This window comes from Chiloscyllium plagiosum, unplaced genomic scaffold (assembly GCF_037043375.1).
Source record: "Chiloscyllium plagiosum isolate Xiang-an unplaced genomic scaffold, Cpla_swu_hap1 HiC_scaffold_43, whole genome shotgun sequence".
Taxonomy (NCBI): domain Eukaryota; kingdom Metazoa; phylum Chordata; class Chondrichthyes; order Orectolobiformes; family Hemiscylliidae; genus Chiloscyllium; species Chiloscyllium plagiosum.
The window spans coordinates 13,029,290-13,056,732 of record NW_028270181.1 but is presented as its reverse complement, the minus strand read 5'-3'; the positions used below and the strand labels follow the sequence as shown (position 1 = coordinate 13,056,732).

Here is a 27,443-nt window from a genome sequence, read left to right as displayed (position 1 = left end):
GCTGGAAAAGCGCAGCAGGTCAGGCAGCATCCAGGGAACAGGAGAATCGACGTTTCGGGCATAAGCCCTTCTTCAGGAATCCTGAAGAAGGGCTCATGCCCGAAACGTCGATTCTCCTGTTCCCTGGATGCTGCCTGACCTGCTGCGCTTTTCCAGCAACACATTTTCAGCCACAATATTACAGCTGCCAAGAAGGGGCAGAGAAAGGGATCAACATTAACGCTAAAGAGGTCCATTCGAAAGTCTGATAACAGTGGGGAAGAAGCAGTTCCTGAATCTGTTTGTATGGGAATATGGGAAATCAAAGTGCCATTGTGTAGTGAGTGCTGTTCTGAAGTTGGAGTTGGGGAGGATAAGCTGTAACCATCCGCAATCTGCCTAATGTGGTTACATACCGTCATCTTGCATTTTGTTGAACAAAGCCGATGGTGGAAGGAGAAGGTGGACCTGATCCCTTGATTTCAGTATTTTCTCAGTTCAGTGATGTCAAGATATGACTGCAAGTATGTTGAAACATTGTGAAATTCATGTTATTGCCAAAAAAAGGAAATGAGGATTCAAAACAAACATTTCTCCCAGATGGGAAAGGCCACAGTCAAAAGGCATTTTTGATGTGCAAATGACTTGAGTGGTCACAAAGCCTGCAGTGTAACAGGAGAGATCCTCCCCAGTGTGGAATCCCCACTGGAATGTGCAATAAACAAGTCTTCTGCAGCAAAATGGATGCTCTTGTGTTTGGCAACGTCTTGGCAAATCTTCCTGGATGTCAACATTCGCTTAGCATGAACAGGGCGGCATTGACTTGAGGGACCAGATCCTGTTGACCAGTGTTTGGAAATGTCCCTATTTAATTCACTAAGTTTAATTGCCGAGCCTTTAACCAGCAGAAATCTTTCAGAGGATTTCTTTTCTCTCTCAGTTCCTCTGCATGCTGTGCAGCCTAATCAGTCACTGCAGAGTGACAGTGTGATTGGATTGCTGATGTAATGCCTCCTGCCATTCTTTATAAGTAGAAGAAGGGACACCTAAGAGGGAGTCACAGGGCTTCACAACAAAGGAAGAACGTGCATTCGTATAGCACCTCCGGACATCCTATAGTGTTGTGCAGCTAATGAAGCCTTTTTGAAGTATCCTGCCATCAATTTTGTGCACTGCAACTAGATAAATACTCGGCTCATCTGTATTGACGATGACAGTGAATACACTTCGAAAGTTGCTTGTTAACCCTCTGAAATGTTGCAAAGCTTTCGTTCTTTAAATAGTAGTGAGGGAAACTCCTCCGCTGCTCAGACAATGCCAAGTTTGGATAATGTCCATTGGACAGGTCCTCAGTTTAGTGTCTCACCTGAAAGAGGGCACTCCTGAGAGTGTAGCAGTCCCTCAGTCCTACCCTGAGCTGTAGGTGTGCATGCTGTGTTTTAATATCCGGACTGGAGCTGACCCAGATGCAAGAGGCTGAAACATGGACCAAGGTGAACTGGAGAGGTCCTCTTTATGAATGCTAAGTGAACACTGAGCTGAAGGTACAGCTTTCTATTGCATTCCGAGTTACAGTTTGCTGAGATTAGTAACGTATGCAACAATAAGCAAAGGAAAATTCTGACACCACATCATGCTGGTTCTCGTTCCTGGTTGGTGTGATTCCCAAATTATGTCACAAATGGAATAGTGTGACTGGCCATTCTGGCTTAACACTGAAGACCTGAGTCACAGACTGTTAGAATTGGAGCTCCACATCTATTACATTGATGGCAGCAGTAACCCACTTGTAAGCGGGTAGTGCCAGGCTGAGGACTGTTCATAGAATCCCTACGGTATAGAAACATGCCCCTTGGCCCAACAAGTCCACACCGACATCCTCCGCAGAGTAGCCTACCCAGACCCATTTCCCTACCATATTACTCTACATTTACCCCTAACCTACACATCCCTGAACACTATGGGTAATTTAGCCAAGTCACCTGACCTGCACACCTTTGGACTGTGGGAGCAAACCCACGCAGACACGGGGAGAATGTGCAAACTCCGCACAGACAGTCGCCTGAGGCTGGGATTGAACCCGGGCCCCTGGCGCTGTGAGGCAGCAGTGCTAACCACTGAGCCACCGTGCCGCCCCGTTACTGAGTGTTGGTCGCCCCTTCGTGTCTTGCCAAAGGCACATTCTTCATTCCTGTATTCCGGCAGTGAGTCTTTAGCGGCTGTTTAACTATGTGAGGCATCATAGTGCTGCCCTCATCTCACGTCGACAGAAAGCAAGGTTTAACTTCAATGGAAATAGATAGATTGAAAGAAAGAAAGAAAGAAAATAAGAAGAAAATAAGGAAGGACAAAAGAAAGAGTGTATTAAAAGATCACAATCGTGACAGGTGCCATTAGTTCTAAATAGATGAGGGGACATCTGGGAGGGAGTCCCAAGGCTCCATCATAAAGAAACCACATGCATTGTTATAGCACCTCTGGACATCCCAAAATGATTTTACGCCCAATGACTAATTGAGAAGCATCATCAGTATTGTGCAATTGTAATTGTGCCAATTTGTGCACTGTAAGATCCCATATCTATAAAAAGACAAATGGTTGGCTCATCTTTATATCCTCTTTGGTCACAGGAGAGATCCCAGAGGACTGGACTATAGTCAATGCTGTTCCTTGGTTCAGAAGGACAACAGGAATACTCTGGGAAATTACAGGCCAGTGAGCCTTACGTTATAGGGAAATTATTGGGGAAAATGCTTAGGGGCAGGACTTACCCACATCTGGAAAAATATGGACCTATTAGCAATAGGTGGCATGGCCTTGTGCAGGGGAGGTATTGTCTCCCAAACTTCACTGAGTTTATAGAGGAAATGTCAAAGATGGTTGGTGAGGGCAAGGCAGTGGATGTTGCCTACATGAACCTCAGCACGGATCTTTGACAAGATCCCTCATGGCCAGCTGATACAGAAGGTGAAGTCACATGGGATCCATGCTGAGCTGGTAAGATGGTTGCAGAACTGACTTGGTCAGAGAAGACAGAGCGGCGATGGAAGGGTGTTTTTCAGATTGGAGATCTGTGACCTGTGGCATTCCATAAGTGCTGGGAATCTTGTTGTTTGTAATATTTATAAATGAGTTAGAGGAGGGTCTAGATGGTCTGATGAGTAAGTTTCTGGATGACATAAAGGTTGGGGGAGCTGCAGATAGTGCGGAGGATTGCCAGAGGATACAGCAGGATATATATCGGCTGGAGACTGGAAGGAGGAAATGTAGATGGAATTTACTCCAAACAAATGCAAGATGATGCATTTGGGAAGGTCCAGTGTAGAAGAGAAATATACAGTAAATGGCAGAACCCTTAGAAGCATTAACATACAGAGGGATCTAGACGTACACATCCTCAGTTTCCTGACAGTGGCAACTCAAGTAGATAAGGTGATCACGAAGGCAAAGGCATGTTTGCCTTCGTCAATCAGGGGTATTGAGTATAGAGATTGGCTAGTCATGTTGCAGCTGAACAGAACTTCAGTTAAGCCACATTTGCAACATTGTCTTCAATTCTGGTCGCCATATTACCAGAGGATGTGGAGGCTTTGGCAAGGGTACAGAAACCGGTTACCAGGATTTTGTGTGGTTTGGAGGGTATTAGTTATGAGGAGAGGTTGGACAAACTTGGTTTGTTTTCACTTGAACATCGACGAATGAGGGGTGACCTGATACAAGTTTGCAAAATTACGAGAAGCAAAAAATAGAATGTATAAGCAAAGGCTTTTCCCAGGATAAAAATGTCAATTACGAGGGAATTAATAGGTAAAAGGAGGAAAGTTTATAGGAAATATGAGAGGCTAGTTTTTTTACACAGAGGGTGATAAGTGCCTGGAATGCAGTGCGATAAGAGGTGTGGAGGTAGATACGACAACACCGTGTCAGCGATATTTTGGCAGATACATGAACTGACATGGAATAGAAAGATAGGGACCACATAGAGATAACAGGTTTTTAGTTTAGAAAGGGGTCATATGACAGCTTAGTGGGCCGAAGGGCCTGTTCCTATGCTACACTGTTGTTTGTTCTGTATCAATTGTAATAATAATACACTTCAAAAGAATTTCATTGGCTGTAAGGACCTTCGGAACTGAATTGAGATGCTGAACAATCACCACAGTGACAGCTGCTAAATTGCACTGATGACACAAATGAAACAAGTAATCCTGATTGATAATATCGGACTGAAGTTTCCCTTTTTGTTGTTTGTTGCTTGCAGCAGACAGTCTGCTCTGGCTCATGTCTACTTTTCCCATATAACAGTCCACTCTTCAACTAGCGATCACCGTGCTGGCTCACACAGTCGATCGGCAGGAGAGATGCAAGTGCTGGTCACTGCCGGGACCTTGTGATGCTCTCGGATCACCGGGGCTGTGTTTAAGTCAAGGCCCAGTTGGTTGGTTGGATGGTTGCTTTGCTGCAGGCTGACGCCGACAGCGCGGGTTCACTTCCTACACTGTCTGAGGTTACTTCAAAGGTCCCACCTTCTCAACCTCAGCCCTTACCTGTGGTGTGATGACCCTCTGGTTAAACCCACCAGCAGTCATCTCTCTCTAGTGAGTGGTCCTCTGAGACAATGGTAACTTTACCTATATCGTACCTACTACATTCTCATGCAAGCCCGTGTTATAAGAAAACCGTGAACCATTTAAACTAATAGGGCCGAAATCGCCACCCCAACACATGCTTTAAAAGTTCATGCTTTAGAAACAGTGTCCCCAATTTGTCAATCCCGTTATAGTGAATTCACATTAACTAAATGCGCCTTATACCAGAACGACCTGTATAGCGTTGCCAGCACACAGGGGCAATCGAAATAGTTGTCATTGAGATGACAGTGATACTAATACCAAATAATTACAAATGTTTCCCTTTCTATCACAGACTCGGTGCCAGATAGACAAAGTCATAGAGTTATATAGCACGGAAATGGACCCTTCACTCTAACTCGCCTGCTACAACTAGATATCCTAAACAGATCTCGTCCTATCTGCCAGCATTTGGCCCATATCCCTGTAAACCTTTCCAATTCATGTACCCAGCCTTTTAAAGGTTGACACCGTCCATCACTTCACTGATGATCAACTGTAGACTGATGGGATGGACCGTACGGGAAAGGCATTGTTGAGCCCACAAACTCTCATTTCTCACGGTCGTGCTCTCTAATCTAGCCTCTTGCACGTGTTAACTGCATCATCAGTGTATAAAGGAATATTTGCTGGAGTTTTTCACCAGCTACAAGCATTGGATCTCTCTCACTGTCTCAGCTACCAGCTCAGTAAGAAGCCATCTGCATTGGCATTGAGTCTAGCTTTTATAAAATTAATGGAGATGTTGTGAATTGCTGGTTTCAAATTACATCCGTGCCAAGTCACAGCTTTTATTGAGCATGAAGCAGACAGTGAACTAAGAGCATGAGGAGAGAGATTCGGAGAGAAAAGGACTCAAATAAAGAGCTGAGAGGCTTAGAGTCTCCATTTCATTGCATCCATTTTCTCCAGCCTGATCCGAGCGGTGGCCTACACAAGGTCAAGAAACCTTCAGGACAAATTATATTCCATGCAAATTCAACTTTCAGATTGCCTTACATTTGGGCGAGACGTAATCCCAGCCCACAGAACTGGGCACATTCTGGCAGCTTGATTGAAAACATTGCTGGGAGAAAGTGAGGTCTGCAGATGCTGGAGATCGGAGCTGAAAATGTGTTGCTGGAAAAGCGCAGCAGGTCAGGCAGCATCCAAGGAACAGGAGAATCGCCCTTTTGAGCATAAGCCCTTCTTCAGGAATGTTTCTGAAGAACGGCTCATGCCCGAAACGTCGATTCTCCTGCTCCTTGGATGCTGCCTGACCTGCTGCGCTTTTCCAGCAACACATTTTCAGCTCTGAAAACATTGCTGCCCAATATTGGGGTAGCATGGTGGTTGAGTGGTTAGCATTGCTGCCTTATCGTATCAGGGGCCTGGGTTCAATCCCAGCCTCAGGTGACTGTCTGTGTGCAATTTGCACATTCATCCTGAGTTTGCTCTGGATTATTTTTCCCACAATGCAAAGATGTGCGGGCCAGATGAATTGTCCACGCTAAATTGCCCATAGTGCTAGGTGCAATAGTCAGAGGGAAATGGGTCTGGGTAGGATACTCTTCGGAGGGCCGGTGTGGACTTGTTGGGCAGAAGGGCCTGTTTCCACACTGTAGGGAATCTAATGGGCAGCATGGTGGCACAGTAGTTAGCACTGCTGCCTCTCAGCGCCAGAGACCCGGGTTCAATTCCCGCCTCAGGCGACTAACTGTGTGGAGTTTGCACGTTCTCCCCGTGTCTGCGTGGGTTTCCTCCGGGTGCTCCGGTTTCCTCCCACCATCCAAAGATGTGCAGGTCAGGTGAATTGGCCATGCTAAATTGCCCGTAGTGTTAGGTAAGGGGTAAATGTAGGGTTATGGGTGGGTTGCGCTTCGGCGGGGCGGTGTGGACTTGTTGGGCCGAAGGGCCTGTTTCCACACTGTAAGTAATCTAATATAATCTAATCCAACCTAGATTAATGTCGTAATTGACAAGTAGTGAGATTATATTGCGTGACTAGCCATTTTATTGTTACGCACAATTCCTTTAATCTGAAAAGAAGGAACTTGGTTTTCCTAAAGCCCTGTGTAATGTTTTTTTTTAAAAACCAGAAAGTGGAGATTCTAAACTGAGATACCGATCAGCAATTTCAATAAAACTATTCCATCCTAACCAGGTTTCTATTTTCTTCAGACAGATCTGTTGTCTCCAATCTTAGAGTGTTTGTAATCCTGGAACTATCACCAGGCACAATGTGTAGTTATTTACTTCAGAATGGCACAGAAAGCATTGTGAAAATCATGTTTTCCCAACATAATGAACACTGAGAAGGCTACGTTTGCAGGAACTATCACCTCAGATTTCATTCAATCGCTCCTGGTTTCCTCAAATCAGTTTCTTTAATTTGTTCCTGATTGTCTTTAGAATTAGATTCCAGGGTCTGAATTCGAGACTTCCCCTGATGAAGGGGCAGCGCTCAGAAAGCTTGTGATTCCAAATAAACCTGTCGGGTTATAACCTGGTGTCTTGTGACTTCTGACTAAATCCTAGATAGGTATTAAGACGTCTTCACAGGGTTAGGATGTTGGCCAGGAGAACACCATCTCAAAGCAATGAGAGTACAAGACTAATTCAGTACCTGCTGACGAACGTTCCAACTACCCTGGAGGCCAGCATGATAAACAAGATAGAAGCGCTGGAAAAGTTGGGAGGAAAATTGAAAATGACAGCGCCTACATCCTAATCTGGGATTAGAAGCAGTGGAAAAACCTGGAACATTGAGGGTTTGCATTGAGTCTAAATAGAACTCTGATGCGATCTCTTAACACCGTGCCAACCATTGAAGCAATTTTACCAACATGAGAGGCAAGAGTCTTCACCATTCTAAATGCAAAAGAAGCTCTATTTAGCTGTCATTACATGGAGTTAACAGGGAGAGAATTAATTACAAACTGATTGGAATCGCCTAGGCGTTATCTCAAACTGTGAACATAATGGAGAAAAGACAGCAGTCTGGGTGAGAGACATGCTTTACATCTTCCTCTTTTAGGAATATACAAGAGCAGGGTTCAACCCTCATGGAGAGGGTGTGCTAGTGGGTTGGGGGATTCATACACAGTGGTCTGGTTTGAGGAGGTAAAAACAATGACTGCAGATGCTGGAAACCAGATTCTGGATCAGTGGTGCTGGAAGAGCACAGCAATTCAGGCAGCATCCGAGGACAGGCAAAATCGACGTTTCGGGCAAAAGCCCTTCATCAGGAATAAATCAGGTTTGAGGACCACTGTGGTCTCAAGCTCACAGTCAAAGAACCATCCACTGGTCACCCACGTATTGCACGTAAGCATGCATTGCAATCTCACTCTCTGAGTGACAAATACCAGCCATCAAGAGGAGATGGGCTGTGAAGGAGGCCTCTCTCACTCCAAGTACTGTCAGCTAACCACCGTCAGAAGGAACTAAGAGAAAAGCATTTTTAATTAACAAGAATCCCAAAATAAATTGCTTATGTATCAATGTTCCACCACCAATACATCATACATGACTTGTAAAATTAACTTCTGTCTTATTTTCCTGGCTTGCTGTTTCTAATTTGTGCTTTTGATTGTCACATTTAGTAAGAATAAACTCAAGGAAGCCTAGTTAAATGGACTCTTTTAAAGTAACCCAAATTCAATTGGTCTGGGAAATAGATCATTGATGCCCTTTCAGGAAGGAAACTGCCCATCCTTACCTGCTCTGGCCTACATGTGACTCCTGACCCACAGCAATGTGGTTGACTCTTAGCTGCCCTCTGGGCAATTAGGGATGGGCAATAAATGCTGCCTGGCCAGCGATGCCCTCATCACGTGAATTAATAAAAACAAAATTTAAAAAGATGTATCCACAAGAGAGGAGATCATTTCTAAAGTAACCTTGCTGCGGCCAATAAAGGGGATGGGTGACCAAAGAGGAATTTGACAAGTTGAAGTATCCCAAATGGAGCTGTAATAGTTTGAGGAACCGCATTCAGTGTTTTGAAGAACAACCTTCCGTTATTCTCTCCTGAAGACACCTTGTAACTCAGTGTTATAGTTGACAGCTGCCAGGTCCCTTTGGAGCCTCAACTAAATTACTATCCTTCATATGGGACAGAACAGTAAGTGTCAGAAAGATATTTCACAATCCTGGTGAATGCCACTTGTCTCAGCCATCAGTCAGAATAAACCCCCTTTATGCACATTCTCTCTCTTCTCCCTTTCAACCAATTTGCATCTAATGTCACTATTGATATGTTCTTGCAGAGATTCCAGATGAGAGTTCCTTGAGACAGTTATGTAATATCATGGCCAAACCTTTACTTCACCTTTAGCCATTTTCCCAGTGCAATGGAGTTAGTGTAATGTATTTACTTAGTCAATTATATATATGTAATGTATAGTAACGCTCAGGTATTATGCAGGTTTGTGGAACTAGTGTTGTTAATAAACTTGAAGACATTTGACTCAGTGAAAATCCATTCTTTGTGGTATGGAAGCTAACATATGTGATAATGCTCAGATTATTACATATTGGCAGTGGTATTTGACCTAAACTTCAACCATGGTGCTTCTAATTCAGTTAACTTTCATTTTTGTATAGAATCCCTATGATACAGGTCATTTGGTCCATCAAGTCTGCACTGTCTCTCCAAAGAGCGATCCACCCACCATCCTGTCCCCACACCCTGCATTTATCATGAATAATCCACCCGGCCTACTTATCCTTGAAGGCTACAGAGTATGTTAGCATGGCCAATCCACCTAATCTGCACATTGTTGAACTGCTTTATTACATAGCTGTTAATATTGTAATAAAGCACCTCTTATTTAAGAATCCAAAAAGTGCAGGAAGAGTCCATTTGGCCCAACAAATCTGCACCAACCCTCTGAAGTACATCCCTCTCAGATCCATACCTTCCCAGCCCCTATCCCCGCATTTCCCATGGCTAACACACCCAGCAGACCACAGGGCATGCTAATCCACCTAACCTGCACATCTATGGACTGTGGGAGGAAACCAGAGCACGCAGTAGAAACACACACCGTCAGCCAAAGCTGGAATTGAACCCGAGTCTCTGACGCTGTAAGGCAGCAGTGCTAACCACTGAGCCACCATGGGTGTGCAAATCTGTTGACGCTCTTTTACCCACTATATTAGTGTTTGCCTCTAAAACTGAAACACAGGATGGAAATTGAGAGGACATTTCCCCTGGAGGGAGACTGAAGCCAACGCATGTAGTTTAAAATTAAGAAGTCTCTCAGTTAAGACGCAGAAGAGGAGTAAAATTTCCATTCACAGGGTCTTTAGTCTGTGGCTCCCTCTTCCCCTGAGGCCAGTGGAGGCTGAATAGTTGAATAGTTTCGAATTCAATGGATTCTTGATCGACAAGGGAGTCAAAGGGAATCGTGGGTAGACAAGGAGGCAGAGGCCACTGGCAGATCAGACATGGTTTTATCAAATTGCAGAGCAGGTGCGAGGGGCCGAATGGTCTACTAACTTATACTTTAATGTGTAAACACTCAGTCAGGTTCACATCTTTTCATTCATCCTTTGCGTTCATAAAGGTCCACAGTTTATTATTTTCTCTACCCTTCGAGGTGTTTTTCTATATTAGTGCGAGCTACCCAAAAAGAAGTTGTCCCTTTCATTTCAGAGTGAGGCGCTGGAATAGCGCAGCAGGTTGGCTAGCATCTGAGGATCAGGAGAATTGACATTTCGGGTATAAACCCTTCCTAATTGAAGGGCTTACGCCCGAAATGTCGATTTTCCTGCTCCTCGGATGCTGCCTGACCTGCTGTGCTTTCCCAGCACCCCACTCTAATCTAGACTCTGATGTGCGGCATCTGCAGTCGCCACTTTCTCCTATGACTCTCAGTAGCATGTGAGTGACTGGGCTGGGACGAATTGGAGGCTAAATAGTTACGACCTATCCCAACAGTTGAGTTTTTAAAACTTCCAATTGAACAATTCGTCGTGAAACTAAATGAAGTACTTACTGAAATTTGCATTGTTCAAAACCGTTGGAAAACATTCTTATAAATCAAAGTTGAATTTCATTTTAATTGAATAGACTCTCCCTGAGTCTAATTTCTCTTGGGAACTGCTGCTTGAAAGATATTTTAATGATTATTCTACTTTGAAGTAATTCCCTTATTCCATCCTTTCTCTGTCCAAGAAATTGGGAATACAGTAGTAATGTGAAATCTGGATTAAAGCTCAGAATTAAAATGTTGACCCGGCTGAAATTCCTTTGCATTAATTTGATGCAAAATGTTTGAATTCTTCTGAAGCAAGTGATGCTCCATAACAAGAACATTAATATTGGTGCTTTTATTAAGATCTTTGACTCTTTTAAATGATCTTTGATCAATATTATGGTCACACTGTTGATTGTAAATGCAGTTCCTGAGTTCATTTTAACCACAACATGTGATATTAGTATGCGCAAGAGGTTTTTACAGGGACTGGTTTTAAATAAAGGGAATGCACAATTTTAGTGGCAATTCTAGTAACAAAACACTATTGTTCAGTACAACCAGTGATGTAATACTCTATCTGTATATACAGCATTAATAGAGAAGCTACAAAAATGTCTATAATGTTACTCATTGCCTAATATATCCCTTTTCCGACTGTCAAAGGTAGCAATAACAGACTGTGTCTAGTGTACTCTGCAAATCTGTTCCTTCATTGAGTTAAAATTGATGCAAATTTTCTTCCTCCTCCAAATGTAATTCATTTGACACTAATTAAAACATAAATGCCCACTGTCTGGCAAGCTGGGAACTAAGGACTGGGAAAGAGGTGCCAAATATAAGTCGACACTGCTGACATTTGGTTGGCTGCAGCATTTCAAAGGCACCCAAAACAAAGCTGCCATCTTCACTGTGCAGTCCCAGATGTCTTGACAGCTTGCAAAGGGAACTGATACACTCAGCTACTGGGTTTGCTGGCAGGAAGAATGCTGAGAGCAGTTCAAGACAGCGAGGCTGATCTTGTTTCAAGTGGATTTTCCGCATAAGGGAGTGTGTGCATGTATTTTAAGTGGCAAAACCTGTGACCTGATCGGTTTGTGTGTGTACATTATGTATCCCTTGCCATGGTAGGTAGCACTAGCAAAGAGGAATTAAGACAGTGCAGTCATATCATAACAATGACTCTATTACTGTAGTGAGCCCTTGGTTTCCATTGCTTTTGCGGCTAATGAGGACAAAACAAGAATGTGACTAATAAAACTACAATTACTGGAGCAGCCATGCATGTATTTGTGATTAGACATGATAATTTGCAAGGCTGGGCATTTCACTTAGGTTTGCAAACAGTTTAAGGATTGTGCCTGTCCTTATCCCACTAATCTAATTTTAATGACTGCAGTCCAGACAAAAGAGGAAACATATTTATTGTCATCTTCTTCATTTTTTGTTGTTAACACAGCTATTATCAAAGGAAGGCTATAATTTTGCAATATTAGGAACATAAATCTGCTGTTGCGTGCAATAATGGGCTAACATTTTCAGCTTCAGCTTCATTTGTTTATCAATGGCTTTTCTGGTGTTGTAAATCAGTTCCATAAATATACAATTTGTCAGCCATCAATCTTGGCGTACTTGGGCTGATTTAGAAGCAAAGCAATCACTAACCTGATTGATTAGCGTGCAATCTTTCTGCAAGGAGCAGAAACACACCAGGATGAGCTGAATACACACACACACACACACACACACACACAGCGGCGCAGAGAACAATGGCCCTTGTGTTATGACCACCGCAGCAACATGACCAATGTGATGGCAGCACGAAACAATGTGCCAATTTTATTTTTAAAATTCATTCATGAGATGTTGGTGTCCTGGGCAAACTCACATTTAATGTTGGCCTTTAAAGTTGTAGTCATCAGCCACCTTCACATGCGGTGTTCTCGTATCTAGGTCAGAGGATTCCATGTTCAAATTCCCACTCTCCATATGTTGGGAGAATGTCGCCCACCTACTTCCCCCACTCCAGCTGGTTCCAATGCTGGCCATTTTTTGCCAAGGTGGGTTTGATGACACCAGGGCTGCCCACTCCCAGGATCAGCTAAGCTTGGGGTGGCACAATGGCTCAGTGGTTAGCACTGCTGCCTCACAGCATCAGGGACCCTGATTTGATCCCAGCCTTGGGTGACTGTCTGTGTGGAGTTTGCATGTTCTCCCTGTCACTGCATGGGTGTGCTCCAGTTTCCTCCCACAATCCAAAGATGTGCAGGTTAGGTGAATTGGCTGTGTTAAATTGCCCACAGTGTTCAGGGATGTATAAGTTAGGTGCATTAGTCAGGGGTAAATACAAGGTAGGGGAATGGGTATGGGTGGGTTACTCTTTGGAGGGATGGTGTGGACTTGTTGGGCTGAAGAGGCTGGACCTATTGTGTCAGCCTCCAGCTTCTCCAATACAATGCAGGGTGTTTGACTGCCTGGAGGCAGGTACCTAGCAACAGACCAGGCCAGGGTCAGAGCTATGGGCAAGCCAGGGCCCTCCATGTGGAGATAGCCAAGAAGACATCCATTAGACAGACTTCCCATAATACCCTGCGTCGTGCCCCCCCCCCCCACCCTCCCCCACCATCGCCTATCAACCCACCACAAGATTTTTTATTTAATGTTTCCAACAGGTTGCCGAGGAAGGCAACTCCATGTTGAATTGTCCTCTTGGTCACTTGGCATCCATTGGAGTTTAGGCCTCTGGTTTGAGAGCCAGCCCTCTGCTCTTGATTAGACAGGGACCCCCTCTCCACGCACCAACAATTAAAACCCTAAAGATTGACTATTTCAGTTGATGGCCAGCTCAGGAGCCAGGCACAGTCTCGGGTTCCTGGCCGCGGTGCAAAGTCCACCCCAGCTGGACTTTCAGCGGGATGAGGGAATGCTGCATGTGTCAATTCAACAGGCCTCCCTCCCCCGACAGCCTCCCTCCCCTGTCAGCCTCCCTCCCCCGTCAGCCTCCCTTCCCCCATCGCCCCCCCTTCCTCCATCATCTTCCTTTCCCTATCAGCCTCCCTTCCCCATCAACCTCCCTTCCCCCATCAGCCTCCCTTTCCCATCAACTCCCTTCCCCATCAACTCCCTTCCCTAGTATCCTCCTTCCCCCATCAGCATCCCTTCCTCATCATCCTCCCTTCCCCCATCAACTCCCTTCCCCCATCAGCCTCCCTTCCCCCATCATCCTCCCTTCCCCATCAACTCCCTTCCCCCATCATCCTCCCTTCCCCATCAACTCCCTTCCCCATCAACCTCTCTTTCCCCATCGTCCTCCTTTCCCATCAGCCTCCCTTCCCCCATCAGCCTCTCTTCCTCATCATCCTCCCTTCCCCATCAACTCCCTTCCCTAGCATCCTCGTCCCCCATCGTCCTCCTTCCCCACCAACTACCTTCCCCCATTGTCCTCCCTTCCCCCATCGTCCTCCCTTCCCCCATCAGCCTCCCTTCCCCATCAACTCCCTTCCCCCATCAACTCCCTTCCCCCATCAGCCTCGCTTCCCCATCAACCTCTCTTCCCCCATCAGCCTCCCTTCCCCATCAACTCCCTTCCCTAGCATCATCCCTTCCCCATCAACTCCCTTCCCCATCAACGTCTCTTCCCTAGCATCCTCCCTTCCCCCATTGCCCTCCCTTCCCCATCAACTTCTCTTCCCTAGCATCCTCCCTTCCCCCATTGCCCTCCCTCCCCATCAACTTCTCTTCCCTAGCATCCTCCCTTCCCCCATTGCCCTCCCTTCCCCATCAACTTCTCTTCCCTAGCATCCTCCCTTCCCCCATTGCCCTCCCTTCCCCATCAACTCCCTTCCCCCATCAGCCTCCCTTCCCCCATCGTCCTCCCTTCCCCATCAACTCCCTTCCCCCATCAGCCTCCCTTCCCCATCAAACACCCTTCTCCATCAACTCCCTTCCCCCATCAGCCTCCCTTCCCCCATCGTCCTCCCTTCCCCATCAACTCCCTTCCCCCATCAGCCTCCCTTCCCCCATCAGCCTCCCTTCCCCATCAACTCCCTTCCCTAGCATCCTCCTTCCCCCATCAGCCTCCCTTCCCCATCAACCTCTCTTCCCCCATCGTCCTCCCTTCCCTAGCATCCTCCCTTCACCCAACATCCTCCCTTCACCCCACAGCCTTCCTCCCTTCCTATTATGGGATATGGGTAAAGCAGTGTTACTTCTGCAATCATAATTACTTATGCAAGGTAAATGAACTCACAGCAGTGTACAATTGTTTCAGTCAAGAGCTGAGTTAACAAGAATGAAAACTATGTGAAGGAAATATATAATTGTTTTTGTATTAGCTAAAATATGCATACAAGAATGAAATGTGCCTCCAAACAATGGCAGATATTACAGACAAATAGATAAGGTGCTATAAGGGGAGGGGGTGTAGGTTAAGCTAGATACGCTTGTACAAACAGGAGTTATAAGCATCTGTTTCCCGCTTCTGCAAAAACAAAAAAGACCACAATCAAGACGTCATAAGGCTCAGTATGGGCAAAGAATGGAAGGAAATATTGCTTTAGCAAGCAAGGAAGCAGATGGCAGTGGAGGAGGATATATAACAATGGACCACAGCAGGATGTGGTGAAATGGCCAAGCAGGACATACATTTTGTTATGCACAAGGCCGGATGAGGCCAGAGATAAACAGCCGGGTTTAGAGTAGTGGGCAATGTAAACAGGGGAGGAGCAATAGGAGGAGGGAAAGAGAAATGAATTGTATATAAGATATGTACTTGCTAAACTCTGCGTGTCTATTTTAGACACCACGCTTGCAAGTGTATAATAAGTGATATTGCTGCTTCAGACCTTGTCTCGGACTGAAATTATTGAAGTCAGTGGGTTCTATTTCTCACACTATCTTTGTCAGCCCTTGCCCACTCTAAGCCAGGCAGCCTTTGAGCCTTGGCCAATCTGTTTGACCTGTGCCACTTAAACCTCAGCCTCCCTCCTGCCCTCGGACATGGTCTGTGCCCCATGCCAATAAGACCATCATCAGTTGATGCCAGCCATTGAATGGTTGAGATGAACCACGTCTGGAACCTGCAACCCATCCCTCCATGACCAATGAGCACCTCACTTGCTGCGTGCCTATCTAAATGTTCAGGAATCCAAAGACACATATTGCTCACTCGTAGAGAATGGCATTGGGATGGTGTGCTTAACCCTGGTGAGCTCGCACGTTAATGAGTACTCCGTAGCTGCTAAAGGACTTCCCGATGTTTTTCTGAGAACTCAATCGCTGAAGTTCATCCTCCCATTAGAATTCGGAATCCTGGCCCCTCCAGTACCACTACGTTCTGCTGCCCAGCTCTCACCTTGCTCCTGGGAGTAACAGAAAAGTCATAAAAAACATTGAAACAGAAAATAGGAATTGTAGTAGGCCACCCAGCCCTTCAAGCCTATACTACCACTCAATCTGACCATACTTGATGCTTTCTGCCTGCTTTCCCCACTAGGGGAAGCTGTGACCTAGTGGTATTGTTACTAGACTATTCACTCGGCTAGGGATCCTGGGTTCAAGGCCTGTTAGGGTGATTGGTGGAATTTGAATTCAACAAAAAAATCTGGATTGAAGAGCCTAACAATGACTGTAAATTAATTGTTGGGGAAAAGCCCATCTGGTTCATTCATGTCTTCCAGGGAAGGAAACCACCAGCGTTGAAGAAGGGCTGCACCTGAAATGTTGAGTTCTCTATCCCCTGATGCTTTCTGTGTTCTTGCTTCTTATAAAACACAAGTTTCTGTCTTAGCAGGACTTTGGGTGGTTGGAGATGGTTTGGTAGTTCCTTTGACATTTTTCTTTCCCCACACAAATTACATTGAAAGGGACTTTAGGATTTTATGGGAGCTGCCACTGAAAAAAGAATTGAACTGTTAGGAACAAAAAGGGAATGCACTGAAACTACTCTCGGGACATAACAATTTGTAAAATCATGCACATTGGCATATTTCTTCCAGTCCAATAACATTAGATATAAAAAAATGATGAAAAGTTTGTGAACTGGATAAGTGCTAGATAAGGCAATGGACTATGAACATTCTCTAAGCAGGGACAGTGTCATCATTGCACTGTCATGCAGCCTTTAAGAGGGCAAACACTAAGACTTTAGGTTCCCTGAATTTTAAACTTCATATTGATATCTGAAAGAAGTGAGCAGATTGAGGCCGATCCCATGGTTGGGATGTACAGTACAGGCCCTTTGGCTATCGATGTTCTGCTGACCTTTTATCCTACTCTAAGATCAGACTAACCAACATGCCCTTCATTCTACTATCATCCATGTGCCTATCCAAGAGTCGCTTAAATGTCCCTAATGCATCAGACTCTACTACCATCGCTGGCAGTGCATTATTTAATTGTTTCTTCGTTCATGGGATGTGGATGTCACTGACAAGGCAAACATTTGATGCCCATCCCTAAATGCTCTTAAACTGAGTGGCTCTTTCATCAGCTCAGAGTCAACGCCATTTCTGTGGGTCATGTAGATAAGGGTAAGGATGGAAGATCTGAGGCAGAGGTTGCTGGAAAGGCTCAGCAGGTTTCGCAGCATCTGTGAAGAGAAAACAGAGTTAGCATTTCGGGTCTGGTGACCCTTCCTCAGAACGGTTAGCACTGTTTTCTCTTCACAGATACTGCCAGACCTGCTGAGCTTTTCCAGCAACTTTAATTTTGTTCCTGATTTACAGCCACAGCAGTTCTTTCGGGTTTTTATTAAGGATGGAAGATCGCTCCCTCAAAGGGCTTTCCTGAACTCACTGACTCATTAAGCAACAATCAATGACAGTTCCACGCTCACAGATACTCAGACTAGTTCTCAACTCCAAATTTTACAGATTAAAGTTAAATTCCTACAGTTGTTGTGGTGAGATCTGAACCCATGACCCCACAGCATCAGTCTGGGCCTCAGTTTAACTACAGCTCCACGAAGCCACCATCTTCCTTAATGAACGAGGAGAATATAGAGGGAGGCTTGAGGAGATTTTGTCAAAAGGAACAAGAACTTGACTAGTACCAGAAGCTACAGCACTGATGATTTCTGTTGAAGCATTTAGCTCTGAGGATGGCACGGTGGCTCAGTGGTTAGCACTGCTGCCTCACAGAGGCAGGGACTCAACTTCATTCCACCCTCGGGGTGACTGTCTGGGTGGAGTTTGCACATTCTCCCCGTGTCTGCGTTGGTTCCCTCTGGTTTCCTCCCACAGTCCAAACATGTGCACGTCAGGTGGGCTGGCCATGATAAATCACCCCACAGTGTCCAGCTGGAGGGGGGAGGGGTGGGGTTAATCATGGTAAATGTGCCCTTATGCGGATAGAGTAGGGGATGGTTCTGGAGGGTTGGCACAGACTCAATGGACTGGAGGGATTCTATGATAGTGCTGGGGTTTAGCAAGCAGCAGTTTTCCAGTAGTGCACCTGATTTAGCCAGTTTTCACATCCCAGTTTGAGAGAGTGCACTAATGGTCTCTATGAGGAATATCTGCCAGCATTCACGCTTTGCTGTGTTTCAATCCAGTTGCTGAATAATGATCGCAAGTGTGGAGCCTCAGTGATCTTGTTTCCCCTTCACCGGCCTGGAAAATTGAGGCCATTTCTCTACACCTTCCCCCCCAATCCCCCCTCCCCCCCATCCTGTCTGAAACCAGCCAATAGAGAACAGACCGGTCATCAAGCTTGGGTTGTTCCTCGAATGGATGGCCCATTTGTGCGTTCCAACATGGCAGCTCTCACAGTCTATTCACTTACTTTTAAATCAGGCTGTTGTCATTCCCTTCTCTTTTAGGATGCTCTGAATCACCCCATGACCTTTGAGTCTACGAGTTGGGACGTCATGTTGAGGGTGTACAGGATATTGGTGAGGCCTCTTCTGGAGATCAATGCCCAGCTCTGGTCACCCTGTTCTAGAAAGGATATTATTAAACTGGAGAGGGTTCAAAGAGATTTGCCACAATGTTGCTGGAAGTGGAGGGTTTGGGTTAGAAGGAGAGGCTGGGTTGGCTGGAACGTTTTTTCATTAGAGCGTGGGAGGTTGAGAGGTGACCTTTTCGAGATTCATAAAATAATGAGGGGTATAGATAAGGTGAACGTCAAGTGTCTTTTCCCTAGGATGGAGCGTTTTCAGACCAGGGGACACATTTTTAAGGTGAGAGGAGAAAGATTTAAAAAAGATATGAGGGGTAATTGTTTTACACAGAGGGGTCATTCGTGTGTGGAATGAATATTCAGAGGAAGTGGTGGATGCAGGTACAGTTGCAACATTTAAAAAGTTTACAACATGTCTGATCCTATGACTCCATGACTCTATAGAGTCATCGTCATGGAGTCCTAGAGTATTACAGGACGAAAACAGACCATACCAACCATGTTCCCAAACTAAACTAGTCCCAGCTGCCTGCGCTTGGCCCATATCCCTCCAAACATTTCTTATTCATGTTTCTATGCAAATGTCTTTTAAACATTGTAATTATCCCACATCCATCACGATCTCATGAAGTTCATTCTACCCTCTGTGTAAAATATTTGCTTCTTATGGCTTTTTTTAAAATCTGTCTCCTCTCACCTTAAAACATGTGTCCCCTAGTCTTGACATTCCCCCATCCTAGGGAAAAGGTAACTCTATCTATACCCCTCATGATGTTATAAACTTCTACCAGGTCGCCTCTCAACCTCCTATGCTCCAGAAAAGAAATGTCCCAGCCTTTCTTTATAACTCAAACCTTCTATACCCGGCAACATCCTGGTAAATCTCTTCTGAATCCTCTCCAGCATGACAATATCCTTCCTATAACTGGGCGGCCAGAACTGGAAGCAATATTCCAGAAGAGCCCTCACCAAAGTCCTGTACAACCTCAATCCGACTTCCCAATTCCTTTACTCAAAGGACTGAGTGATGAAGGCAAGCATTCCAAATGCCTTTTCAACCACCATCCATATGTCTTGCAAATTTCAAAGAATTATGTCGCTGAGCTCCTAGGTCCCTTCACTAATTGTATATGCCCTATCCTTGTTTGTTAGACCAAAATGCAATACCTCGCATTCATTCAGATTGAACTCCATTCCATATAGACTCATAGAGCCATAGAGATGTACAGCATGGAAACAGACCCTTTGGTCCAACCCGTCCACGCCGACCAGAAATCCCAACCCAATCTAGTCTCACCTGCCAGCACCTGGCCCATATCCCTCCAAATCCTTCCTATTCATATACCCATCCAAATGCCTCTTAAATGTTGCAATTGTACCAGCCTCCACCACATCCTCTGGCAGCTCATTCCATATACGTACCACCCTCTGCGTGAAAAGATTGCCCCTTAAGTCTCTTATACCTTTCCCCTCTCACCCTAAACCTATGATCTCTAGTTCTGGACTCCCCGACCCTAGGGAAAAGACTTGCCTATTTATCCTATCCATGTCCCTCATAATTTTGTAAACCTCTATAAGGTCACCCCTCTGTCTCCAACGCTCCAGGGAAAACAGCCCCAGCCTGTTCAGCCTCTCCATTTAGCTCAAATCCTCCAACTCTGGCAACATCCTTGTAAATCTTTTCCGAACCCTTTCAAGTTTCCCAATATCTTTGCGATAGGAAGGAGACCAGAATTGCACGCAGTATTCCAACAGTGGCCAACCAATGTCCTGTACAGCCACAACATGACCTCCCATGACCAACTGAATTGCCATTTGAAGGGTTTACAGCAGCAAGTTGTAGTGATACACTGCTTTGTCAATGTAGCATTATGTCCCAAGAGCATGATCAAAAAGATGTTTGACATCAAGGCCTGACAAAGAGATATTATGACAGATGGCCAAAAGTATGGCCAAAGAGGTCGTGTTCAGGGAACATCTTAAAGGAGGAGAGATAGATGAAGAGAAGTAGGAAGGGTATTCAGAGAGCAGAGATTCAGCAACTGAAAATACAGAAATGAAGACCACAGAGGCTGAAGAGCTTTGGAGAGATCTGGATGGGAAGAATGCAAAAGATCTAAAGTTGAATGTAAAATCTGTACATGCTTTAAATTGAACTATAAACTGCTGCTCCATTCTTCTGGATTACTTGATGCAAAATAATTAACTTATATGTACCTATTAATATTACATTTCGAATTTGTATTTCAAACTTTGGCATATGGGAATTGGTTATTTTTTGTGAAGAATTTTTGTTTTAGAAATGTCAGCGTGTCCTTCCGGAAACTTCCGGATATCAATCGCCTCAGTATCTGAGAGCAGGAGACTGTGAACATCTGGTGTGTTAATGGAATAAGATGTTCAAACTGTGGGGTTTACAATAGGTAGAGTCAACATGTACTCAGTTTGGAAGTGAGTTTTCTTTTAATTCTGTTCAGCAGACTCCAGTAAGAAATAGAGAATGCTGGAAAAACTCAGCTGGTCTGGAGGCATCTGTGGAGTTAATATTTCGAGTCTGGTATAACTCATCATCAGAACAGAGATAGGATTGTTGAGGTCACAATTACATCAAAGCATACCTCAGGACCATTGCTATCTAGTGACCCCTGCTGGACAACACCAGTGTGCCTGGTTATCACATGCTTTGCCTTGAAGGTAGCCAAGGTAGTTACAACAATGATCATGGCTGTAACGCGCCATCTGCTCCTGGAGATACCATCCTGTAAGATAAACAGCGCAGTCTCTACAATATCTCATTAATAGCCAGTTCCGGGGTTGGGCACACCCAATCTGGTAAATTCACCACCCTCACATTCCCAGCAGGGAACCTCAGGAAAGGCCAGCTTCTGGGCTACAACAACACAGCATGCATTTCTCTGACCTGCTATCCTTTTGGGAACAGCTCCCCAAATAGTCAAGTCCAGAGAAATATTGCTTCTATCTCAACCCTTTACATTCTTGCTTCATTGTTCCTGCCTAGTTTCTTTGCCCTGAGCTGCTGAGGCACTTGTGCAATTCATTTCCAAGTCTGTTAACATAAAATTTATACAGATCTGATGGTCTAAACTTTCTTCAGTTCTAACAGCTTGAAGACTTCAGTACGAACTCCCCTGGCTTGGAACTAAAAACACGTGGACGATTACGACTGGTCCCTGTAAAGAGAAAACGTGATTCTCTATCAGTGAGAAAACTATTCTCTCTTTTGAACTGACCTCTTGACTCTTCTGAATAGAACAGAAGTGAAATGCTAAACTAAATGCTTTTCCTATTTGTAAACAGTTGTAGAAACATGAAGTCCATTAGCATCATAAACCCTTCATTGAAGTCATAGATTCCTGACAGTGCAGAAGAAGGTCAATTGGCCCATTGAGTCTGTACTGACTATCCAAACAGCAGACCACCCACACCCATAAGCCCACATTTCCCAATGGTTGACCCACCTAACCTACATATCTCTGGACACTATGGGCAATGTAGCATAGCCCAATCCATGGATGGTCTTCACCTGAAATAGAGGGGTACCAATATCCTTGGGGGGGATATTTTTCTAATGCTCTTCAGCTGGGTTTAAACTAATTCGGCAGGGGGGTGGGAACCTAAATTGTAGTTCGGGTGTAGAGGAGGTTGAGAGTAGAAAGGCCCGAAATAAGATTTCTGGGTCGCAAGAGCCCACCAGAAAGCAAAGGTTGGTTTGAAATGTGTCTACTTCGACGCCAGGAGCATCTGGAATAAGGTGGGTGAACTTGCAGCATGGGTTGGTACCTGTGATTTTGATACTGTGGCAAGTTTGGAGACATGGATAGAGCAGGGACAGGAATGGTTGTTGCAGGTTCTGGGATTTAGATGTTTCAGTAAGAGCAGAGAAGATGGTAAAAGAGGGGGAGGTGTGGCATTGTTAGTCAAGGCCAGTGGCAGAAAGGACGTTTGAGGACCCATCTACTCAGATAGTATGGGTTGAGATTAGAAACAGGAAAGGAGAGGTCACCCTGTTGGGAGCTTTCTATAGACCTCCAAGTAGTCCCAAAGATGTAGAGGAAAGGATAGCAAAGATGATCCTCAATAGGAGGGAGAGTGACAGGGTAGTTGTTATGGGGGACTTCGTCTTTTCAAATATTGAACTAGGAATACTATAGTTCAAGTAGTTTGGTCAGTTTTTGTCCAATGTGTGCAGGAGGGCTTTCTAACACAGTATATAGACAGGTCAACAAGGGGCGAGGCCACATTAGATTTGGTACTGGGTAGTGAACCCGGCCAGGTGTTAGATTTAGAGATAGGTGAGCACTTTGGTGATAGTGACCATAATTCAATTATGTTTACTTTAGTGATAGAAAGGAATAGATATACACTGGAAAGCAAAAGTTACAGCTGGGCGAAAGGCAATGATGAGGCAATTAGACCAGATTAAGGATTCATTGGATGGGGAAGGAAACTGCAGTGGATGGGCCCAATAGAAATGTAGAGCTTATTCAAGGAACTGCTAGGGTGTGTTTTTGATAAGTATGTGCCTGTCAGGCAGGGAGGAAGTTGTCAAGCGCAGGAGCCGTGGTTTACTAAGGAAGTTGAGTCTCTTGCCAATTGGAAGAAGAAGGCTCATGTTAGGATGAGACCCGAAGGCTCAGTTAGGGGACTTGAGAGTTACAAGTTAGCCAGGAAAGACCTAAAGAAAGAGCAAAGACGAGCCAGGAGGGGACATGAGAAGCTGTTAGGGGATCGGATCAAGGAAAACCCTAAAGCTTTCCATAGGTATACTGCATAAGGAGTAAAAGAATGACGAGAGTAAGATTAGGGCCAGTCAAGGATAGTCGTGGGAAGTTGTGTGTGGAGTCCGAGGAGATAAGGGAAGAGCTAAATGAATATTTTTCATCAGTATTCACACAGGAAAAAGACAATGTTGTCGAGGAGAATACTGAGATACAGGCTACTAGACTAGACGGGCTTGAGGTTCACAAGGAGGAGGTGTCAGCAATGCTGGAAAGTGTGAAAATAGGTAAGTCCCCTGGGCCAGATGGGATTTATCCTAGGATTCTGTGGGAAACCAGGGAGGAAATTGCTGTGCCTTTGGCTTTGATTTTTATGTTGTCATTGTCTACAGGAATAGTACCAGAAGACTGGAGGATAGCAAATGTTGTTCCCTTGATCAAGAAGGGGAGTAGAGACAATGCTGGTGAAAATAGACCAGTGAGCCTTACCTCGGTTGTGGGTAAGATGTTGGAAAAGATGATAAGAGGTAGGATTTATAATCATCTAGAAAGGAATAAGTTGATTAGGGTTAGTCAACACTGTTTTGTGAAGAGTAGGTTGTGCCTCACAAAGTTTATTGAGTTCTTTGAGATGGTGACCAAACAGGTGGATGAGGGTAAAGTGGTTGATGTGGTGCATATGGATTTCAGTAAGGCATTTGATAAGGTTCCCCATGGTAGTCTACTGCATAAAATACAGAGGCATGAGGTTGAGGAATATTTAGCGGTTTGGATCAGAAATTGGCTAGCTGAAAGAAGACAGAGGGTGGTGGTTGATGGGAAAGATTCATCTGGAGTTCAGTTACTAGTGGTGTAGCGCAAGGATCTGTTTTGGGTCCACTGCTGTTCGTCATTTTTATAAATGACTGAAATGAGAAGGGTGTAGAAGGGTGGGTTAGTAAATTTGCGGACGGTAGAGTTGTGGATAGTGACGAAGGATGTTGTAGGTTACAGAGAGACATAGATAAGCTGCAGAGCTGGGCTGAGGTGGCAAATGGAGTTTAATGTGGACAAGTGTGAGATGATTCACTTTGGTCAGAGTAATAGGAATGCAGAGTACTGGGCTAATAATAGGATTCTTGGGAGTGCAGATGAGCAGAGAGATCCCGATGTCCATGTCCACAGATCCCTGAATGTTGCTACCCAGGTTTATAGGGTTGTTAAGAAAACATACAGTGTGTTAGCTTTTATTGGTAGAGGGATCGAGTTTTGGAACCATGAGGTCATGCTGCAGCTGTACCAAACTCTGGTGCGGTCACACTTGGAGTATTGCGTGCAGTTCTGGTCACCACATTATAGGAAGGATGTGGAAGCTTGGGAAGGGTTCAGAGGAGGTTTACTAGGATGTTGCCTGGTATGGAGGGAAGGTCTTAGGAGGAAAGGCTGAGGGATTTGAGGCTGTCTTTATTAGAGAGAAGGAGGTTGAGAGGTGACTTAATTGAGACATATAAGATAATCAGAGGGTTAGATAGGGTGAACAGGGAGATCCTTTTTCCTCAGACAGTGATGGCGAGCACGAGGGGACATAGCTTTAAATTGAGGGGTGACAGATATAGGACAGATGTCAGAGGTAGTTTCTTTACTCAGAGAGTAGTCGGGGCGTGGAATGCCCTGCCTACAGTAGTCACTAACTTTAAGGGCATTTAAATGGCCATTGGATAAACATGTGGATGAAAATGGAATAGTGTAGGATAAAGATTGGTTCCACAGGTAGGTGCAACAGCAAAGGCCGAAGGGCCTGTACTGCGCTTTAATGTTCTATGTTCTAATCCAGCACATCTTTGGACTGTGGGAGGAAACCAGAGCACCCAAAGGAAATTCACACAGACACAGGGAGAATGTCCAAGCTCCACACAATTTTGAACCTGGGTCCCTGGTGCTGCAAGGCAGCAGTGCCAACCACTGTGCCACCATGTAAGCCTCTGCTTTCTTGGAAATGATGTGTTGACATTATTGTTCCAAATGACTTTCTGACCTTTCTAAAGAAACACTCCCTTCACAGAACTGACCAAAGTCTATTTGCATCAATTTGAAAGGCAACTGTAATAATGGTAAGGAAACAATAGTTCACGAAGGAAACAATACTAGATAGCTCTGTTCATTAGAGAAAGTGAATTGGTTCTGTTTAGTTGGAGCTAACTGCTCCACAAGCATGGGGTGAGGCAAGGAACTGGCTTTCTTTGATAACAACACTCTGATCACGCAACAGGCTGGCCGAACCAACCTCCTGACACAATATTAATCCGAACATCACACAACTTTTACAGCATTACATTATACTTCGGATAACTCGATGCCGAATATTGTGGTGTGGAAAAGACTTATAAGAAGGTCTTCTTTTGGATGAGCTGCTAAACTGTTTTGCCAGTGGTTAACTATGCAATGGGCTGCTCAGACAAGAGCATGCCTGTAGTTCCCTGCACAACACTGACTTGATGTGAAAAGTAAATTCCTGGTTTGAATGTGCTTTAACATTCAGAACAAACTGCTATACAAATACAATTTTGCATGCCACTTTGCTTCAGGTAGCATTAGCACCATCGCTGTCTCCAAAAAGAACGGATGTTTATAGAGTTTTGCTGAAGAAAGACACTTATTTTCCCAAAGTTATTCACCCAGCGCTCCCCAACTCAAGGGGAAAACTAACGTTTTCACTGCATGGGAGGTGAGTGCTGATTGGCTGTTCATGGAATCATGCAGTGCAGAAGAGGCCCTTCAGCCAGTCAAGTCTGTACTGCCAAACATATACTATGACCCACACTTATCCCACTTTCCTAGGCTAGGCCCAGAGCCTTGAATGTCATGACTTTTCAAGTGCTCGTCCAAGTTCTTCTTAAAGGTTTTGAGGTTTCCTCCTCAACTACTGTAAGGATTGGAACCAGGTGGACTTTGTTGACGATGGGGTGGTTGATTGGGATCATTAACCTGAGCCAGTCAGAAAAGCCCTGCCTGACCAATTTTACCAGCAGATACCAACACCATTGAGGTGTTCAGGGAGAGCTGGGCACTACAGGGAGCAGAGTGTATTACTTCCCCCTCCAACCCTTCACTGTTTGATCACACAGCATTGCCCTTTGATGTGAAGGGCACTGCTTGTCACTGGACACTTGGGTGTTTCCTTTCTTCCTGGTGATGGGAATTGAATAAAGATTCGTGTACCTTGTGTCTTTCACTGTGTCTCTCACACCTGCACACACACAACATGGGTGCTGGGGAAAATATAAGCACTACCGCTGTTATGCAGTAGCGTAGGGGAAATTTTTTTAAAACCCAGGAGATTTAGAGAAACATTTTTTCAAAAAATTAACCAGCAGAATACCAATGCCATCAAGCTGTTCAGGGAGAGGTGGGCACCCCAGGGAGTGGAGGGTTTTATTTCACCCTCCGAGTCTGTTTTGATTGAATCCCTCCCCTCCCCTTCACTTTGATCACTTAGTCTTTGCCCTTCGATGAGCAGGGCACTGCTGGTCACTGGTCACTCGGGTATTTTTATCTTCCTGGTGGTGGAATACAAATAAAGATTTGTGCACTCCATGCCTCTTCACTGTGTCCTGCACCTACACACACACACGACATGGGTGCTGGGGAGAAATAAGCATTACTGCTGTTTGGAGTAGTGGGAAAAAGATAAGGGAAAAAGTATAACCAGGAGATGAGAATCTCCTCAGTTGAGGACTGACTTGGAGCTGACAATAGTCTGAAAAAAAGATTTAAAACAAAATAACCCAGAGATTGATCCCTACCCTCCCCTTCACTTTTTCCTTCACGTGAGCATTACCCCCTCTCAGGGCTGTGCCTGACACTGCTTCCCTAGCTTCCCTGTTTTCCCTGCTGGTGGTATATTGAATAAAATTATTTGCACAGCAGGCGTTTTCATTCAGTCCCTGAACAACACACACAACACAGCTGCTGCAGTATGGGGGAAGTAAGCACTAGTGTTGTATGGCAGGAGTGTGGGGATGGGAAAGATAGATATAACCAGGAGATACATCTCAACAGCACCCACTCCCAATGGCACCCACTCTCAATGGCACCCACTCTCAACAGCACCCACTCCCAATGGCACCCACTCTCGACAGCATCTACTCACAACAGCTCAGTCTCAACAAAACCCATTCCGGACAGCACCCACTCATGACCGCACCCACTCATGACCTCACCCACTCCCGACAGCACCCATTCAGGAGTTGCTG

General features: G+C 45.0%; 1 long non-coding RNA gene across 1 annotated transcript in view; it reads left to right on the top strand.

Moving 5' to 3' along the window:
• The first annotated feature begins 741 nt into the window (after positions 1–741).
• Positions 742–27,443, top strand: part of LOC148137436 (uncharacterized) — a 102,068-nt gene continuing 75,366 nt past the window's right edge. Inside the window, exon 1 of the long non-coding RNA XR_015754299.1 lies at positions 742–1,523. This is a non-coding gene — a long non-coding RNA (uncharacterized LOC148137436). The remainder of the gene's footprint in view (positions 1,524–27,443) is intronic.